The following is a 19,824-nucleotide window of genomic DNA, read 5'->3' as shown; positions in this document are numbered from 1 at the left end:
TGTTTGTGCTGGTCACTGACCACTAAGGAGTCATGCAACTCTGCATCTTATTACTGTGATTCGTTACATATTCATCCAAAACTGGAAAGTGTAAACAGACTTTCAAACTAAACAACATGCTCAGCAGTCGCTTCACTTGAAACTGAGAAATTGTTTCCAAGAGTCAAGCTCCCCAAACCAGTATACTCTTTGCATCCCACAGCTTCAATATAACCATTTCTGGATTTGTTGAACTGCAGGAGCAGGGAGAAATCATTCTTTGAAGTGCCCACTTCAATGAAACCTGGATGAACTCAATAATAAAAATCATGGATTGCACAATGTGAGCATTCAAAAAAGACATTACTCTACAATTTCAACAAGAGAAAATATTAATTTATTCACCAAATACGATGTTAATCAAGTCTAATAATACAGCTGGTGACTCTCTGTTTACTAACACAGCAGGAAAAAACTGGAACCTGCTACCCAATGAACTAACACAAACTACATCCTTGCCACTCTTTAAACAAAAACTAAAAAAATACCTCCAAAGGCACTGGCTATGCCCTTGTAGTAACCCTGACTAACAACCGTCTTTCACCCCTGTTTCTTCCTCTTCTAACCATACTTCCAGACATTTAAATACTTAGTCTTGTAATTAAGACTGACACTATTTAAACTCTAATCAACGTATTGCTTAAATCCTTTAACCTGATGTGAACTATTGTACATAACACTTACTGTATTATATCTGTTTTAGCTTTCTTAAGCAATATTATGTTCACTGTTACTTTTCTTAAGTGTTTTTGATCTCTGAAATGTTATAACTACCTGTTTTATTTGCTTTATTAATCCTATAATTAACATGTAACAATATTTTTTACATAGTTGTATATCTGTGTGGAGCTTTTCTCCCCGGGCCTCAACGAAAAATGGATATATATCCAGCTAGACTAGCCCGGTTAACAAATATAAAATAAAAAAAAATAAAATTGTCAGGACCATGAAGTACAGTGCCACCTAGATGTCAATGATTCCTGATATTTTATGAGTTCCATCGAGATTATCTTTCAAACTTCCTGCCATCATTTGTTCTATTTTGTAAAACTGCTCTCTCTCTCTCTCTTTATATATATATATATATATATATATATATATATATATATGTGTGTGTGTGTGTGTATACATATATATATATATATATATATATATGTGTGTGTGTGTGTGTGTGTGTGTGTGTGTGTGTGTGTGTGTGTGTGTGTGTATATATATATATATATATATTTATATATATATATATATATATATATATATATATGTATATATATATATATATATATATATATATATATGTATATATATATATATATATATTGTTTGTGACATATGACAATTTACCCCTTAGATGTTTAAATTATTTCCCATGCAAAACGATCATACTACTTTTAAAAAAAAAACTTACCTACAGAAAGTTTTGTCTATTGTTTTACTGAAAATCCTATATAATGAAGACATTACATTAAAACATCTTCTTGACTTTGACCTGTAGCTGTACTTTCATATTTTTTTGTCTTTCTCATTCTTTAGTTTGCTCTTACATTTTCTCACTCCATTAGTGCCTTGGTAGTTATACTGTTTGTATTTCCCTTTGTCATTTCACCATTGTTTTCATCATCCCAGCAACTTTCCCTCTGTACTATTTTGTCTTCTCACTCACATTATTTTTGATTGTTTATTCCATTTAAACATTACTGTTTATAAGGATGTTTGGTCTATTTTCTTCAGATTCTATGAAACCAGCTGCATCCTCTACCTGTTTTTATAGCCTTAGTTAATTGACTTTGAATACTGATAGTTTTAACCATTTCTTCTTACCTGTGAAAACTGTCTCACAGTCATTATATCAGTAAGGACAGAGTCATCGGGTTGTTTGTGGCAATTACCAAAGATTAATAGTGTGCTGTTGCCTAATTAATGCACTAGACACCACATCCTCGGGATACAGCAAAAAAAAAAAAAAAAAAAAAAAAAAGAAATTAAATTAGAGTATGTAAACTATTCTGGAAGTTATACTTAGCAATAATCTACAATAATAATGGAAACATGTCCCTCAAGTAAACCTCATTATGAGGAATGTTATTTATTTATTTATTTATTTTACTTTTGTTTACCAGGATAGTTCAACTGGGTCACATGACCTATTTTCAGTGGAGGCCCAGGGAGAAAAGCTCCAACAGTTAAATCAACAATTAATCACAAGATATCACAATATATTAGTAGAATAAGCATATATACATAACATAGTAGGTTAATAACTTTAACATAATTCCATGATTCAGTTTTTAACAGAAATACAGTACATACTTTTTTTTGTAACAGCTTTGTTGAGATACTACAGAAAATTAATATTTGACATAATTAATTTTACAAGACTGTGGTTGTATTTTCATCATGGTGTGGACATATGTTCTTCATTTTGAGTATTACAAATTCCATATTACACATCAAAAGGGTCTCTTACACATTTTTTGTTAAGAAAGTTTTAACCACTATCCATGGTGAATAATACTCAACTATTTAATTCATCAAAATAAAGTTTTATATGTATAAAGTAGCTAATTTTATCTGTGCTATAACCTTCCTAGATGAAGTTGTAAGTGTTCCACATTTTGTCCATTTGTTCCACATTATGAGAGACGGTGTTCCACATTTTCTAGTTGGAAGGTTGAGATCTATGAATGGAAGTATTTCCTAACTTCAGATGGAGCACCCTTAACAACATTATCCAACAAAGTAGAATGTGTACTACTAGAAATCTTCAGTCCATTTACCATGGAATTCTGGGTCACAGAACTGCTTTCAAAACTCACTGTACTACAATGACATCTATCTATCTATACAGTAATCAGAGATAATAATATAGTGAGGTAACTGGATCAACATGATGGACACATTTAACTGTGTTTTTTTTTTTTTTTTTTTTAGGTATGGGTTGTCCAGACAACAGCCACTATGAGCTGTGTGGAACATCATGTCCTGCCTCCTGTGCAGATCTTTCTGCTCCTTCCTCTTGTCAGATGCCCTGTGAAGAAGGCTGCCAGTGTGATACAGGCTTTGTCCTGAGTGGGGGTCAGTGTGTGCCACTGGCAGAGTGTGGCTGTGGCTACAAAGGTCATTATTATAAGAATGGTGAAGGATTCTGGGAAGACAAATCACAATACTGCACTTGTGATGGAAGGACTGGAAGAATTCAGTGTGCGATGATACCCTGTGCTGACTGCAATGTGTGTTTGTATAAAGGTACAGTACAGAAGGCAGTATAAACCATAGTTCCACATTTGATCCTTTTTAAAAAGGTAACTAAGGCATGTACATTACAAAGTTGTGCAGATAAACAGCCTTATGAAAAAAATAATAATGTGCTTCCAATTTCTGTTATAATATATAGTATTTTTAACAGAGTTGTTACAGCTACCCCATATAACAAATAAATTCATACAATGCAAAGCACACCTCAACACACAACATAGACACACACACACACACACACACACACACACACACACACACACACACACACACACACACACACACACACACACACACAAACACACACACACAGTGTTGAAGTAACCTACTGTAGAGTTTGGCCACCAGAAATTTTCTGATTTACAAAAAGATTAAATATTTTGAAGTGTTGAATGATATAAAAGGGTCAGCATTCTTTAAGTTGCTCCTTAACCTCAGAAAAGAAGTTGATACAACTTTCTTTATGCATATCCCATTATAAACTTTCAAAAAAGTTGTAGAAACATTCCTGTGCTACAACATTGGCACTGGGATGACAAATTCACTTCAAACTCCATTTATATTGACTGTTTCTGAATGTTGTCCAAGCTGGATGGTGTTAGAAATGGAGAAAACATGCAAGGAGATGCAGTCAGATAGAATTAGTGTCATAAAATTGAGCAACCTTAAACTTGCTCATTATGTGTACAGTGTGTGATAAGTGACCATCATTTATTTTTCTTTTCAAGATATTGGAAACAAGAGAGCAGCTGAAATCTATATGTAGAAATGAAAGAACCAAACCCAGATACCAACTACAAATCCAAAATCCAAAAAAAACAGTAAATGGCAAGCGGCTTCCAAGTACAGATGTCCCTTTAATTACATTAAAAAACTTGATAAAACACTTTAAAAAATACCGCAAAAATAAAGGCTAGCTGGTTGAGTACTTTCATCTATTAATTTGACATCTTCAGAACCACTAGCTGCTAACACAGTAAGCTTAAAATAGGCTTTCAAAAACACACACCCCTCAAAAATAACCAATCAAAACTAATATTCATATAAGGAGTACATACACTCTATTAAAAATCGGGTACCTGTCAAATCTTCAAACGCTCAAAATTTTGAACGTTACATGGTTGAGACCAAACGTTTCAAATTTTTAGTGCTCGAAGATAGACATTCAATTGCACCGTATGGTGCAGATAGGGAGAATTTCCCTTTTCTGCACTGAGGTGCAGTCTCGGAGTTGGTATATTAAAGTGGGGGGGTGTGGGGGGTGCAGGGGGGCTTGTCCCCCTGCCTACACTGATAAAGTGTTTTTTTTCTGTGTTTTCTTTTTTTTTTTTTTACATTCGAACATCCAAATGTCGAACATTTGGTCTCGACCATTGTAATGTTCGACATTTTGGATGTTCGAACATTTAACATAGACCCTTAAAAATCTACTAGCAGTAATATAAACAATGACCATGATACTTCTGATAACCAATGAGAAAAGCAACTTTGGCAATTCAGCCAATGATAGCAGTGACAAAAAATAATGTACAGATGAACAATACATGAGCCCCATAGGCTACATTTTACCCAATCAAAGGTCCAGATTGACCTACTCACTGTCCCCTGGCTCACTTCCCATTATAGGATCATAGGAGGTTCCTAGGCTATTGGACCTAGGTCCATTACATCCTTAGCCATGTTATAGCCTTATTCATGCATCTCAATCTCTCAGAGTAAGAAATCAGGACAAAGCCAAAAATAATGGTGGGACAAAGGCCCAAAAATAGGGATAGATTTTGAATATTGCACCTGTAAACTCAGATACTTACTAGAATAACAGGTTTTGTATTATATTGTATTTTCTGAGGGATATGAAGTCTGAAATTCAAATGTCTGCCATGATTGATTAATATTTGGTGACTTCAATCTTTATGTTGGTATCCCACAATTCCATCGAAGTGGGTGGTTTTACATGATTGTGTATGCAGATTTTATGTTAATTAGCACCCCGATTTTTGGCCAGTTGTACGTACTTTTCATGGGCATTTGTCTGGATTTTTGATGCATCCAGGTTGAGAGGTATGCACTTATATGGCTTTAAAAATAAAAAATCTTGACTTCCTGCTGAGATGTAGGGTTTACTGGACACACGCTACAGTTATTCTGATGCCAACAAATTTAAAAATCAAATATTTCATTGAAAGACCCCAGAGTCTGACTAAAACCTTTAGTCTGCATTGAGTTGGCAGTGCCAGACTAGAATTTTTTATGGCAGATTCAAATAAAAAGCATCAGAAAAAACTCAGGCATTGAAAACAGTCCCCATGTAGTGAGCAACAGCTAGAGACTATGGAGTCAAGATACAGATATATTGACAATAATGGCTGAACTTCAGATGGTTGATCAGCAACTGGATGATGTTACTGAAAAAAATATGGCAAAAATGAGATTTTAAAGAGGCTGTAATCCTTCACTCCATCCAGCTGCAAGACATGATATACAGGGTCTCAACCAATAAGGTGCTAAAGGAGACCTTAGAAGTCAAATGACATTATGTTGAAGATCATACTTGTGGAAAGACCTTGCAGTTTTCGGGTATTCTAGAGATGGCTGAAAATAACGTGTTTCTTATGTGCAAAATAAATTACAGGAATGGTGTAGCATTTCTCCAAAAGGGGTACTGAATGAATTTTCACAGAGTATACCTACCAGATGACATGAGAGGATTTATCACAGGGTCACTGCCAGTATTAGTTACTGCTTACATATTTAAAGAAAATATTAGAATGGCCCTATGGTCTCCATGGAAGGTAATCATTTATCCAGGATTTTTTTTTGTGACTATGATTTCTATACCACCACTAGAAAACTGAGATGCACTTTTCTTCTGATGAGTCACATGTGCAGGTAGTTAAAACTTAGATTTTAGTTCTGTAATCAGCAGTGTTTAAGTTAATTCTTCCTGGGGGGTGGCTATTTATTTGCGACCAGAGGAAGCCCTTAAAAACATAAAGTCTTAATCATCAAAATGGACTTGTTCACTTGCAGTGCAGTACGCCAAAGGAAAAAAGCAGCTTTCTTCTATATTAGCAGGAATACAATAGCAAGCTTGAATATAGAATACTACCCTCTTTTTAAAAATGTATATTAACTTAAGGGTAAAACTTGCTTTATCATCACACAGACTTCAGCTGTTAATGGAATCTAATTAAATAGGGAAACAAGACATCTGGTACAGGTGTGAAACATTAGTAAAGAATGGATCCTGTGCTGGTAGGACTGTCTGAATAAAAAGACTGATCAGAAAGGAATTATTAATGTAATGCCGTCAGGTGTTTCTGCAGTTACATCCTACTGACAACTGTAGGCATCAAATGTTGTTTGTTCATAGCTGCATTAATAATTATAAAATCAAGCGACATACAAGGTATTATAATCTTTCATCTTAAAGCTTACAGAATGGCAAACACAACTGCATTGATATTTGACCTCTGCCTAGTGAAGATATAGATATTAAATATTATTAATATACTATTTATTTCTATTATAATAATTTTCATATTTTTTCTAAATATCTCAATAATCAGTCGGCCTTGGTGGTGAAGTGGCTAGCATTGTCACCTCACAGCAAGAGGTTCTCGAGCGCGATTCTTGGCTGGAGCACTTTCTGTGCAGAGTCTGCATGTCCTCCCTGTGGTCGAGTGAACTTTAAAGACATGCAGATAGGTGCATGGGTGTGAGTGTATGCCTTCTCTGAAGGTTGGGGTAAGCAACTCCACACTGTAAAAATCCACTACCAGTCAATAGCGGACCGGTGATCCGCTGTGGCAACCCCGAACTGGAAAAAGCCAAAAGACTTTTTGTTTTTCTAAATATCTCAATAGTCAAGTGACACAGATAAAACTGCTTAGCCTCATATGAAAGCTGACACCTATATGAAGAAAATGCTACTGGTAGTTAAGTTTATTGCTTGAATGCTTACTGAGATTTCATAAACTGTTTATTCAACATCACTGAGATTTCATAAACTGTTTATTCAACATCACTGAGATTTCATAAACTGTTTATTCAACATCACTGAGATTTCATAAACTGTTTATTCAACATCACTGAGATTTCATAAACTGTTTATTCAACATCACTGAGATTTCATAAACTGTTTATTCAACATCACTGAGATTTCATAAACTGTTTATTCAACATCACTGAGATTTCATAAACTGTTTATTCAACATCACATAATTCATATTTACAATGGTTATTGTGGCTTACAAAATCCAGTTTAAAACATAGAATTGAATTCATGGCATCACCGCAAAGGTTACTTAATGGTAAATAGTTTGCCATTAATAGTTTTCTAATAACATGTATGGTTCTAAAGGTGGGAATATTTGAACTGTAAAGTGATAACTTCATTTTTTAAAGGTTTAGTCCACACCCTCTGTAAGGTAGCATATAAACTCAAAAGAGCTCCATTGGAGGGATTGAAATAAGTCACTATTCATTTGATGATATTTCGCATTGTCTCTTTTTAAGTGTCTTTTCAGTGCAACTATTTTGCCTCAGAGGTTGTTTTAAGCAGTGTATGTTAGTTAGGGCATGATTTAACTGCTGCCTGTATCAGAGACATAAGTGTCAGACCAAGGGTGAATTTCCAATTTCCCCATTCACTAGTAGTCAAGGTTACTCTTGGGTAAGGGTAGGGAAGAGCTCTACTTCACATGAATGGGAAGCCTATTCCAGAAAATAGGAATTCTCTGAAATACATACCAATACCTCCAACATGTCCTGTTTAAATTGCAAGCAAAGTTTAAATTCTTGTATCTAGCAGATGCTGTTTGTTTTGCAGCTATGCAAAAGGTCCATCAGGGCAGAATCCAAGGATGTATGTATGCCAGGCATAAGCTGTCTCTCAGCAGTCTGTAGGAAATAGGGTACAGGGATAGAGCTTTGAGTGGATCTGCATAGGGAATCGTGTTTTTGTGGGGAGCCTTTGTGAATGTTCCAGTTACTGTATGCGTCTGGTCAGGTACATACCAAAGGGAGATTTATATTTATACTCAATGATGGTTCTGAAGAGGAATAAGTATAGTGGCATGATGACTTCTATGGACCTAGATGCCATGTCATGCCATTACTTGTAAAATGAGTGACACAGAATGATTTTCTTACTTCCTTAGACACATGTTGGTTGAAAGGCAGTTTATTATCTACAGGATTCCCTAAATCCCTGACTACTGTGTCAACTTTTAAGGGTCATCTATTGATGAGGTAGTTTCCTGGGGTGACCAGCTTCCCAAAAGGTACTATTATTCATTTTTTGGCACCGGGTTTTACGCCGTGGCTTTGGCACCAGTCATTTGTCTGAGATAGACCTTCCTGTAAAATGTCTATATATGGGGGGGGGGTCTGTGATTGCTGCAAACTTGATAAGCCAGAGGCCCTTAACACTGGCCTTGACATTTGAGAGACAAAGGCCAAAGAGGAGCAGATCCAGCATGGACTCCTAGAACACTCCACTGGGGACTGGCCTCTTTGTGGACATGGTCCCTCCAGTCCTAACCTCCTGGGTCTTATCTGTGAACCAGCTCTCTAGTAAGTTACATAGGGGTTTAGGTCTAATTTCAACAACTTTAAACAATTTCAATTTTAACAAATTATATTGCTGCGCCAAGGCTGATCTGCACCGTTCCCCTGTAGGCTTTCTAATATTGGCTAAAACAGTGCCCCTTTACCATGCAACCTTTTTTAGGCAATGTCAAATTGACAAAACATCCATCATAGCAAAATATACCCAAGGAAACCCAAAGATGTTACTAGTCAATGCTAGGAGTCTAAACAAGAAGTTTCACTCCCTACAATCTCTCCTTACCCTGGATAATTCAATTACCAAGACATGGTTTAAAACCACAGAGAGTACCTGGCAGTGCAAGACTTCAGTGTCTTTCACACATTCAGACCAGCAATTGCATAGGCTAGGAATAAAGGTGGAGGTATCTTAATCTGCATCAATAGCAAGCATACATCTAGGTAGGTTAAACAGGATAACATGCTGGAGTTCCTCCATGTCCAGATTACCATGGACAAAGTTCCATTCTAAATCCTAACATACTACAGGTCACCCTGTATGTCCAATGAAACCCATAACTCATACTTAGACCTATTTGAGACATTCACCATTCAACCAAATACCATTCTCATGGAGGACTTTAATTATCCCTCTATAAACTGAGAATCCTATATGACCCCAGATGTGAAGGTTCAGAAATTCCTAGACTTTGTAAACACAAATACCATGGACCAGATAATACATATGCCTACCAGAGGTACAAACATATTGGACCCGTAACTCACAAAATGGGAGAATGCTAAACCCCACCCCACCCCTGCCATCAGACCACAGAGCAGCCTCTTTCAAAATAAACTACTCCAAGGCAAACTACCTTTTATTAAGTGATAACCTGTCAAAATGTCAAGCCCCTCTAAACCCAGATAATACAGGAACCTATGCAGAATTATTCATAGAAGCACTGTACAACCATGCCAGTGACTGCATAGAGACAGCTGTGTGTAACACAAGTAAGCCTGAAACTAACTTATAAAACACAAGACAGTCTGAAGCATCGACAGGACAACCACGGCAGTAAAAGTAATATCAGGAGCAGTGAAAAATGTATATAACTGTCCATGTAAAATACTGGAATGCGTATAAAAAACTTAAAACGTCCAACTGACAAAACGTATGATTTTATTAACAAAAGTAAGCGCTTTCACCACAAGGGCTTCATCAGACTTACAAACTTCATCCAAACAAACATTTAAATACCAGATGCTTAATCAAAGACATGACATCACGTCCTTAATTGATATACAGATACAAATTAATAAAATACATTGCATGAAGTTCTAAACATGTATAAATAAACTTTTTAAAAAACCCAAATAAAATAAATACCAACAATTAACTTATAAAAAATCAACTTATAAAAAATATATATATCTCTATTATTGAAATATTATTAAAACCTAACAAGTGTGTAATAAATAGATGTATATACATTAAGGAACCCCCAAATCCTGTTGTATTATAAATACATTTCTGCTATAAAATAAAGACATTTCATCTAATCATATATAGAAGAGTTCGTAAGTTTATCAGAAGGCTTATAATCTATCAAAAGAATTCTTGTGAAAAATATATGATGAAAGCAGTTTGACCTAACTAGACAATTCATGTAAAATCACTAGTATTTATAATAATAAATAAGTAAAAAAATCATAATTAATTTAAAAAGCAGGTCAAAAATAAGTCAAAAGTAATTATTGTGATAGAATAAAGCCTGAAGATTTCAAACTATCAGTTCCTATACACTTTACGTCTTCTATTAAATAGAACAGGTTTTAATGGGACTTTTTTATTTAAACCTGGATTTTTATCAGCCCTAAACTTGATAATCCAGTTAACCTCACAACGTTCGGTATAATTAATGACGTCACCTCCTCGAATATTGGGATGTATTAGCTGTAATACCGAAAATTTAAACTGGTGTGTAGAATCTGTAGCTTTGATATGTTTAGCCAAAGCATAGTGAACATTGCCTAACATTATATTATAGGTATGCTCTCTGATTCTCTCTCTAAACCTTCTATTAGTTTTCCCTATGTAGAATGCCGTGCATTTAATGCACCTAGCAAGATAACTTATAAAACAATCTGACCTGTTGGAATACAAAATTAAACTGGTTGTGAAATAAAAGAAAAAAGTCATAGCTAAAATTAGGATATGTAACACTAAAAATGATAAAAATTCTCATAAAACTGAGTAGACAACTTAGAGGACTAATTATGTCCAAAAAGGCAAAGGACAACCATGAAAGCCATCTTCAGCTATGTCCTAAACCTCAAAGGCAGCACACAGCAGTATGCCAATCTGCTGGTAAATGGAGCCACGTTCATAAAACCAAAAGCTGTAGCAGATCTTTTGCCTGACAAATTCAGCTTAAACTTTACTTTTCTCATCCCAGCCACCCCCCAGAAAATACCACCTAACATAACCCCTCCTGATATCAGTAGGCATCACATCTTAAAGGCACTCTCTAAGGCCAAGAATACAACTTCAGTGGGCCCCAGTAATACCCCAGGATGCCTCCTAAATAGGCTGAAATATGATGCATCACTGCCATTATTCAAACATAACCTCTGAACAGGCTTCATGTGATGCCAATTGAGGACCACAACGGTACTCCCTCTACACAAAGAACAGTCACCAACAGATTCCAGGAACTACACTCATTAGTCTGACTAGTCTTATATACAAAGCCAAGAAAATAATTTTGGAAATGATTAGCAATGACTTAAGGAACCTTCAGACATTACACCCAACCCAATCTGGTTTTGTCAAAGGCAGGTCATGCCTACTGAACCTGGAGGACTTCTTTGATGATGTCATAAAGGCAATGGATGAGGACAAAATGGTGCATACTGCCTACCTTAACCTGGCTAAGGCATTTTATACAATAACCCACTCAGGCATTGTAAACAAACTCATGAAACTAGACATAACCCCCCACATAACTCACTGGATAGCTAGCTGATTCATAGACAGGACCCAGGAAGTGTGGATTGTACAGGCCACCTTCACAAAGAAACCAGTCACCAGTGGAGTACCCCATGGCTCTGTGCTGGGTCTGCTCCTCTTTGCTATCTACTTTTTGGAAATCAAGGTCAATGTCAAGGGCCTCTGGCTTACCAAGTTTACAGATGACTGTGAGCTAGGAGCAATTATAGAAACCTCCCAAGAAACTAACAACTTACAGGAAGGTTTAACGCAGAGAAATAACTGGTGCCAAAGGCACAGCTTAAAACTCCATGCCAAGAAATGCTTAACAGTACCTTTTAATAAGCTGGCCACCCCAGGAAACTACCTCATTGATAAAGCACCCCTAAAAACTGATAAAGTAGTCAGAGATTTGGGAACTCATAGATGGTAACCTGGCTTATGATCAACATGTGTCTAAGGTTGTAAGAAAATGATACCAACTCAGCTTATAAGTAAGAGCATGACATGCAGGTCCAAGGAAGTCATCATGCCCTGTACTCTGCCATCATCAGACCCATAATTGAATATAATGCCCCCTTCTGTCTGTACCTGACCAGACACATACAACAACTGGAATTTCTACAGAGGTTCATCACCTCAAAGCCCTATCTCTATACTCTCTTTCCTTCATATTGAGATGCAATTTATGCCTGGCTTACAAGGCATCATTGGGTACCATTTTGAAAGACCTTTTGAATATCAGCAAAATGAACAGCACCAGAACTACTAGATCCAAGGATTTAAACTTTGCTTGTGATTTAACAGGACGTGTTTGGGGAACAAGAATGTATCTCAGGGAATCACCAAGCTTCCCATCTATGTGGAGCAGAGTCCTTCCCTTACCCTATTCAAGCACTACCTGGACCAGTGAATGGGAAATCAGAAATTCATCCCTGGTCTGACACCTATATCTCTGATGAACAGAAGCAGGCATTACATCATCCCATAACTAACATATCCCATTAAAATAACATCTAAGGCACAACAACTTATGGGATACACTTAGGTTGCATGGCTAGGGTTATAAAGGCCTCAGTGGTCATTAAACTTATGAATAGAAGGAAGAATATTCCTCAGGTAGTAATAAGGTTGTTTGTGTAGTTATAGGGAATGGGAGTCAGTGTGATAGGTATATGTGTGGGTAGCTATAGGAAGGGGGAGTCACTGTGATAGGTATATGTGTGGGTAGTTATTGGTTCTGGGAGTCACTGTGATAGGTATACGGGTGGGTAGTTATGGGGAGTGGGAGTCACTGTGATAGGTATATGTATGGGTAGTTATAGGGAGTAGGAGTCACTGTGGTAGGTATATGTGTGTGGGTGGTTATACGGAGTGGGAGTCATTGTGATATGTGTGGGTAGTTATAGACAGTGGAAGTCACTGTGATAGGTATATGTACAGGTAGTTATATGGAGTGGGAGTCACTGTGGTAGGTATATGTGTGGGTAGTTATAGGGAGTGGGAGCCATTGTGGTAGGTATATGTGTGGGTAGTTATATGGAATGGGAGTCACTGTGGTAGGTATATGTGTAGGTAGTTATAGGGAGTGGGAGTCACTGTGGTAGGTATATGTGTGGGTAGTTATATGGAATGGGAGTCACTGTGATAGATGTATGTGTGGGTAGTTGTAGGGAGTGGGAGTCACTGTGATAGGTATATGTGCAGGTAGTTATATGGAGTGGGAGTCACTGTGGTAGGTATATGTGAGGGCAGTTATACAGAGTGGGAGTCACTGGGATAGGTATATGTGTGGGTAGTTATACGGAGTGGGAGTCACTGTGATAGGCATATGTGTGGGTAGTTGTAGGGAGTGGGAGTTACTGTGGTTGGTATATATGAGGGGAGTTATACAAAGTGGGAGTCACTGTGATAGGTATATGTGTGGGTAGTTATACAAAGTGGGAGTCACTGTGATAGGTGTATGTGTGGGTAGTTATATGGAGTGGGAGTCTCTGTGATAGTTATATGTGTCTGTGATAGATATATGTGTGGATAGTTATATGATGTGGTACTCACTGTGATAGGTATATGTGTGGGTAGTTATAGGCAGTGGGAGTCACTGTGATAGGTATATGTGTGGGTAGTTATACGAAGTGGGAGTCACCGTGATAGGTATATGTGTAGGTAGTTATATGTAGTGGGAGTCACTTTGATAGGTATTTGTGTGGGTAGTTATACGGAGTGGGAGTCATTCCGATAGTTATATGTTTGGCTAGTTATAGAGAGCGGGAGTCACTGTGATAGCTTTATGTGTGGGTAGTTATACGGAGTGGGAGTCATTGTGGTAGGTATATGTGTGGTAAGTTATAGGGAGGGGAGTCACTGTGATAGGTATATGTGTGGGTAGTTATAGGGAGAGGAGTCACTGTGATAAGTATATGTCTGGGTAGTTATAGGGAGAGGAGTCACTGTGATAGGTATATGTGTGGGTAGTTAAACTGTGTGGGAGTCACTGTGATAGGTATATGTGTGGGTAGTTATACGGTGTGGTACTCACTGTGATAGGTATATGTGTGGGTAGTTATAGGCAGTGGGCATCACTGTGATAGGTATATTGGTGGGTAGTTATATGGAATGGGAGTCACTGTGGTAGGTATATGTGTGGGTAGTTATAGGGAGTGGGAGTCACTGTGATAGGTATATTTGTGGGTAATTATAGGGAGTGGAAGTCACTCTGATTGGTATATGTGTGGGTAGTTATACGGTGTGGTACTCACTGTGACAGGTATATGTATGGGGAGTTATACGGAGTGGGAGTCACTGTGGTTGGTATACGTGTGGGGAGTTATATGGAGTGGGAGTCACTGTGGTTGGTATATGTGTGGGAAGTTATACAGAGTGGGAGTCACTGTGGTAGGTATATGTGTGGGTAGTTATACGGAGTGGGAGTCACTGTGGGTGGTATATGTGTGTGGAGTTATACAGAGTGGGAGTCACTGTGACAGGTATATTTGTGGGTAGCTATATGGAGTGGGAGTCACTGTGATAGTTATATGTGTGGCTAGTTATACAGAGTGGGAGTCATTGTGATAGTTATATGTGTGGGTAGTTATGGGGAGTGGGAGTCACTGTGATAGGTATATGTGTGGGTAGTTATATGGAGTGGGAGTCACTGCGGTAGTTATATATGTGAGTAGTCATATGGTGGGAGTCATTGTGATAGGTATATGTGTGGGTAGTTATAGGTAGTGGAGTCACTGTGACAGAGATATATGTTGTTACGTATACAGAGTGGGAGTGACTGTGATAGGTATATGTGTAGGTAGTTATAAGAATTGAGAGTCACTCTGACAGGTATATGTGTGGGTAGGTATAGAGAGAGTGGGAGTCACTGTGGTAGGTATATGTTTGGGAAGCTATATGGAGTGGGAGTCACTGTATTATGTATATGTGCAGGTACTTATAGGCAGTGGGCATTACTGTGATAGGTATATGTGTGGAAAGTTATAGGGAGTGGGTGTCACTGTGGTAGGTATATGTGTGGGTAGTATAGGGAGTGGGAGTCACTGTGTTAGGTATATGTGTGGGTAGTTATAGAGAGTGGGAGTCACTGTGGTAGGTATATGTGTGGGAAGTTATAGGGAGCGGGAGTCACTGTATTAGGTATATGTGCAGGTACTTATATGCAGTTGGCATCACTGTGTTAGATATATGTGCGCTACTTATAGGCAGTGGGCGTCACTGTGATAGGTATATGTGCAGGTAACTATGGGGAGTGGGAGTCAGTGTTATAGGTGTTGGTCAGAAGTATAATGGCACAGCAAGGTGGGGATGGGTTGGAATTAGAAGTTGGCTAGGGGAGTGAAAAATAAATCAAATATAGCAGGGTACCCACCCCCAGGCCATTGCAAAACTAAGTTGCAGCATTAATGTATAACTTACAGACTTCAGTATGAAAATGTGTTTTTTCTGGTCTCTCTGTTATATTCTTAGTCCTGCATTGCAATTAAAATAAGACCATTTTGGATCACAAGTGCTAAGTCTGCAGCAAATACCTGTCTAACCTTATAGATCCAAGCACTGTTTTTTTTAGTGGCAGAGGATTTGAAAACATATCTCTCACCTGTCCAGATTAGTATGAAAATGTGTTTTTCTGGTCTCTCTCTTATATTCTTAGTCCTGTATTGCAATTAAAATAAGACCATTTTGGATCACAAGTGCTAAGTCTGCAGCAAATACCTGTCTAACCTTGTAGATCCAAGCACTGTTTTTTAGTGGCAGAGGATTTGAAAACATATCTCTCACCTGTCCAGATTTTTGCAGAATGTCCAGATTTTGACTCATATTTTTGGTCTGCTCCTCATAAAATCTGGGATTTTCTGGTCAGTCACTTGGATGATCTGAAGACTGAAGTCACTAAGTAATGATATACATTTGAGTTTCAGACTTCAAATCCTTCAGAAAATCTATGTTAAAACAAACCCAGTTACTCTACCAATTTTCTATGTTTATAAGAGCAATATTTAAAATAAGTCCCTATTATTGGGCCTTTGTCCCCACCTCCATTTTTCGGGTTTTGTCCAGATTTCTTGCTCAAAGAGGTTGAGAAGTATGTTTGAAAAGAGTTGTTCAAGTACATGAACACAAGAGATGCCTTTGCTGACATGACATCGCCACTGAATACATGTCTAAGATGAAATAACTGAGTTTTTGCCAGGCAAAGAAGTTCTTCTTCCTGCATGTATTAATTATATAGCAGTTGAATTTCTTTGTAAACTGACTATGCTCTTTAGCGTGTCAATTTCCTATTGCCTTTGAATCCCGGGATTGTTATACACTGTGTCCTATTGATTCTTTCCCTCTTTCCTACTAATTCCATGGCAGAAAGTCTAGTCTCAATTTGAAGAGTTACTTTTGTCACTTATCCCCTGCTTTACTCACTTTGCCAAAGAATATTCTCAGGTTTGTACTTCTTACAAAGTCCTACTCCTTAACATTTGCATGTGCCTGTACTCAATAAATCCATATCTGCTTACAGAGACATGAACCACAGATGTCTCTGAGTGAACCTGAAGTCAAGAAGGCAGCAACTAAATGAGCAATTAGCTCTGCCGCATGTTCATTTTGAAATGTTACTCCAACATGCTCCTATCATATTTCTGACTATTCTGAACTTCAGAATTGAAAGGGATGTGCATCAACAGCAGTCTCTGCTTCTACTTTAAAAATAAAAATATAGATATTTTTGACCCATTCTTTAACTAACTTACCTATCGACAGACCCTATGAATCATTTGGTACTCTCGTAATCTATACTTATCTTTATTTTATTTTTATTGCTCCCCAAATCAGCTATGATATCCTCTTTTAACTTGTGCTCATTTCTGTGAAAAAAATAAAAAGTTATGTCACTTAACCGTTTTCTTAATTATGTTGACCCTGTTGTTGTTTGTCTTTTCCTGGTTAGGGGTTGCCACAGCGGAACTCCGGTCTGCTAACGATTGGCAGTAAATCTTTATGGTGCCGAGTTGCCAGCCCAACGCGCAACCTTCAACGAAGGCATGCCCATTCACTCATGTCTTTTGACCGCCACTCGACTGCGGGGAGGACATGCAGACTCCACACAAAAGGCACTCCAGCCAAGAATCGAACAAGAGAACCTCTTGCTGTGAGGCAACAATGCTACTGCTGCACCACCGCGGCTTTAGCTATGTTCACCCTCTCTTTTGGCAAATTTTGCTGTACATCTGTTACAGTAAGTTAACTGTCAAATAATAATTTATTATCCAATTATGACATTATGTTTTTACAGGGTCAGCTTTATACATTACGTTTCCATATTCTCATTTTCTTGAAAGCCTTGTAAGGGAGGCTTGTTGTCATCTCCTTCCATTTTATACCTGAACGTAAAAGATGAACCATCTCATCATTTCTGATAATAATCATCTTTAGCGGTGATTTTTTTCTGATTCTCTATAAACCATCTTTAGGATTTTGACAGCTCCTCACTGCTCATATAAATTGCCTACTCCAGGTAGGTCAAATTACATGACTGAGAGAAAATGCATATCAGAGGCAGGGATGGCTACAAGAAAAGAGACTTCATTATCAGCTCATTAGTATATTAATGAATGGAATTTTAGCTAACACTAGCTCTGACAGACTTGATGACAGTAGTGTTCTCCCTAGCAACCCTCCAACTCTCATGCTGTGTCTAACACACACACACACACACACACACACACACACACACACACACACACACACACACACACACACACACACACACACACACACACAGACACACACACACACACCCAAGCATTCACATACACACATATATCTACCCATCAATAAACAAGATCCCCAATTGTTTAGTCATAGATATACTCATCCACTTACCCACACTCACCCCAACATACACGTAGATCCAGATTCTTGATTCCCTATCTATCCCCCATCCACCTTGTGTGTCCATCCAGATGGGCACACATTCATAGCTCTACAGACAAGCACACATACAGCCACTGCCACATGCACACACACAAACAAACCAACCACTCCCACATCTTTGCTGAACTTACGTCCATCTCAGCTGCTTCCTTAGAAGAGAATGGATGACCACCAACAAAGAAAGTTTACACAACTAAGTAATTCTAAGAATCACTCAGCAGCATAAATCAGGAGCTACTGGCATTTCTGGGGGATATTACATTGCTAATTAGTCTAAGCCACTTCCCCTTGACTCTTGAATTAGCATACATGCATTAGCATGCAGTTTTGTCAGCAGGACTGCCATCTATGCTGAAATGTCTGAGAGTGGGAAACCTCTGCAATAGGGAAGTCTATGAATCAGAAATGCTTACCACATGTAGAAAAATGGCTGTGTCTGTTAAGGCTTACAGCTTGCAGTAAGCTGTCCTGCATCTCACAGCATGTCTAATACATTATTTATGTAAAGAAAAATAATACACTACTGGATTAATTAACCTAAGCCAATCTTCTTCCTTACTTCATGGGGTTTAAACTTCTGCTACTAAGGACAGAGAAAAATATTCTAAATGTAGCTATCTGAAGTTCTCCAGGTAATTTGGTTTATGAACTTACGCATAACAAAATTGAATTTATTACACAAACACCTTCCTCAGAGTCATTATCATATACGTAGTTTACAAGCAGCAGCGACAACTTCTGCCATTTTAGAAATCTTTCCCATTTATAACACTTTAGGCCTCAGTTTTCATAGTTTACCCCAGAAATTGTTATTGCCTTGGTTTTAAAATAAATAACAGTTCCATTGTCTAAATAAATAAGAACAACAAGTAACCTCACTTCTTTCTCTGTTTCCTGTGTTCAGCTTCCTGATTAATACTGCTTATGAATGAGTTAATTACATGGCCCAATAACAGGGTGTTTAAGAGGTGCCCTGAATCATCTCTTTGCATAACATTACTTCTTTACCTTTCTATCCAATAACCAGAGGTGCACTGACTGTTTCAGTATACACCATACAAATAAACTGTTTCATTTGCTTCTAGAATTACATTCTTTAAAATCTCCCTTAAGCCAGTATGACTAATATTGTCAATGGTCTTTGCAGTGCCACAGCCTATTAATCTCCTGTGTCCTTTCTCTTGAATAATACCATACGACTTACCTCATTAATATAACTGTTTTATACTTTTCTGTTTTTCAGACCTGTAAACCTCCTTTTTGTTCTATTTTTTTTAATCTGTAGACTTTCTCTTCTGGTAAACTATTTGTAGCATTTATCATTCTTTTTCTAAAATTATTATTAATTTCTTCTGATCTGTATTTATTAGAGAATACTGGAATTTCAGTGGTATCCTAGCCAAGTTTCCCCCAACTCTCCTCAACATATTCTCTGCCTAACAGGACTAGCTCACTCAATAACAGGAAATCAACAAATAAATGTTGAATTTGGCAAAGTGGAGGAATCCCCTATGGTGATATTTAGGCCTTATAACTGAACGTGTTTGAAATGATTACAG

This window comes from Protopterus annectens, chromosome 8.part0 (genome assembly GCF_019279795.1).
Source record: "Protopterus annectens isolate FY-2018-M chromosome 8.part0, PAN1.0, whole genome shotgun sequence".
Taxonomy (NCBI): Eukaryota; Metazoa; Chordata; order Ceratodontiformes; family Protopteridae; genus Protopterus; species Protopterus annectens.
Note: the sequence above shows the minus strand (reverse complement) of the source record.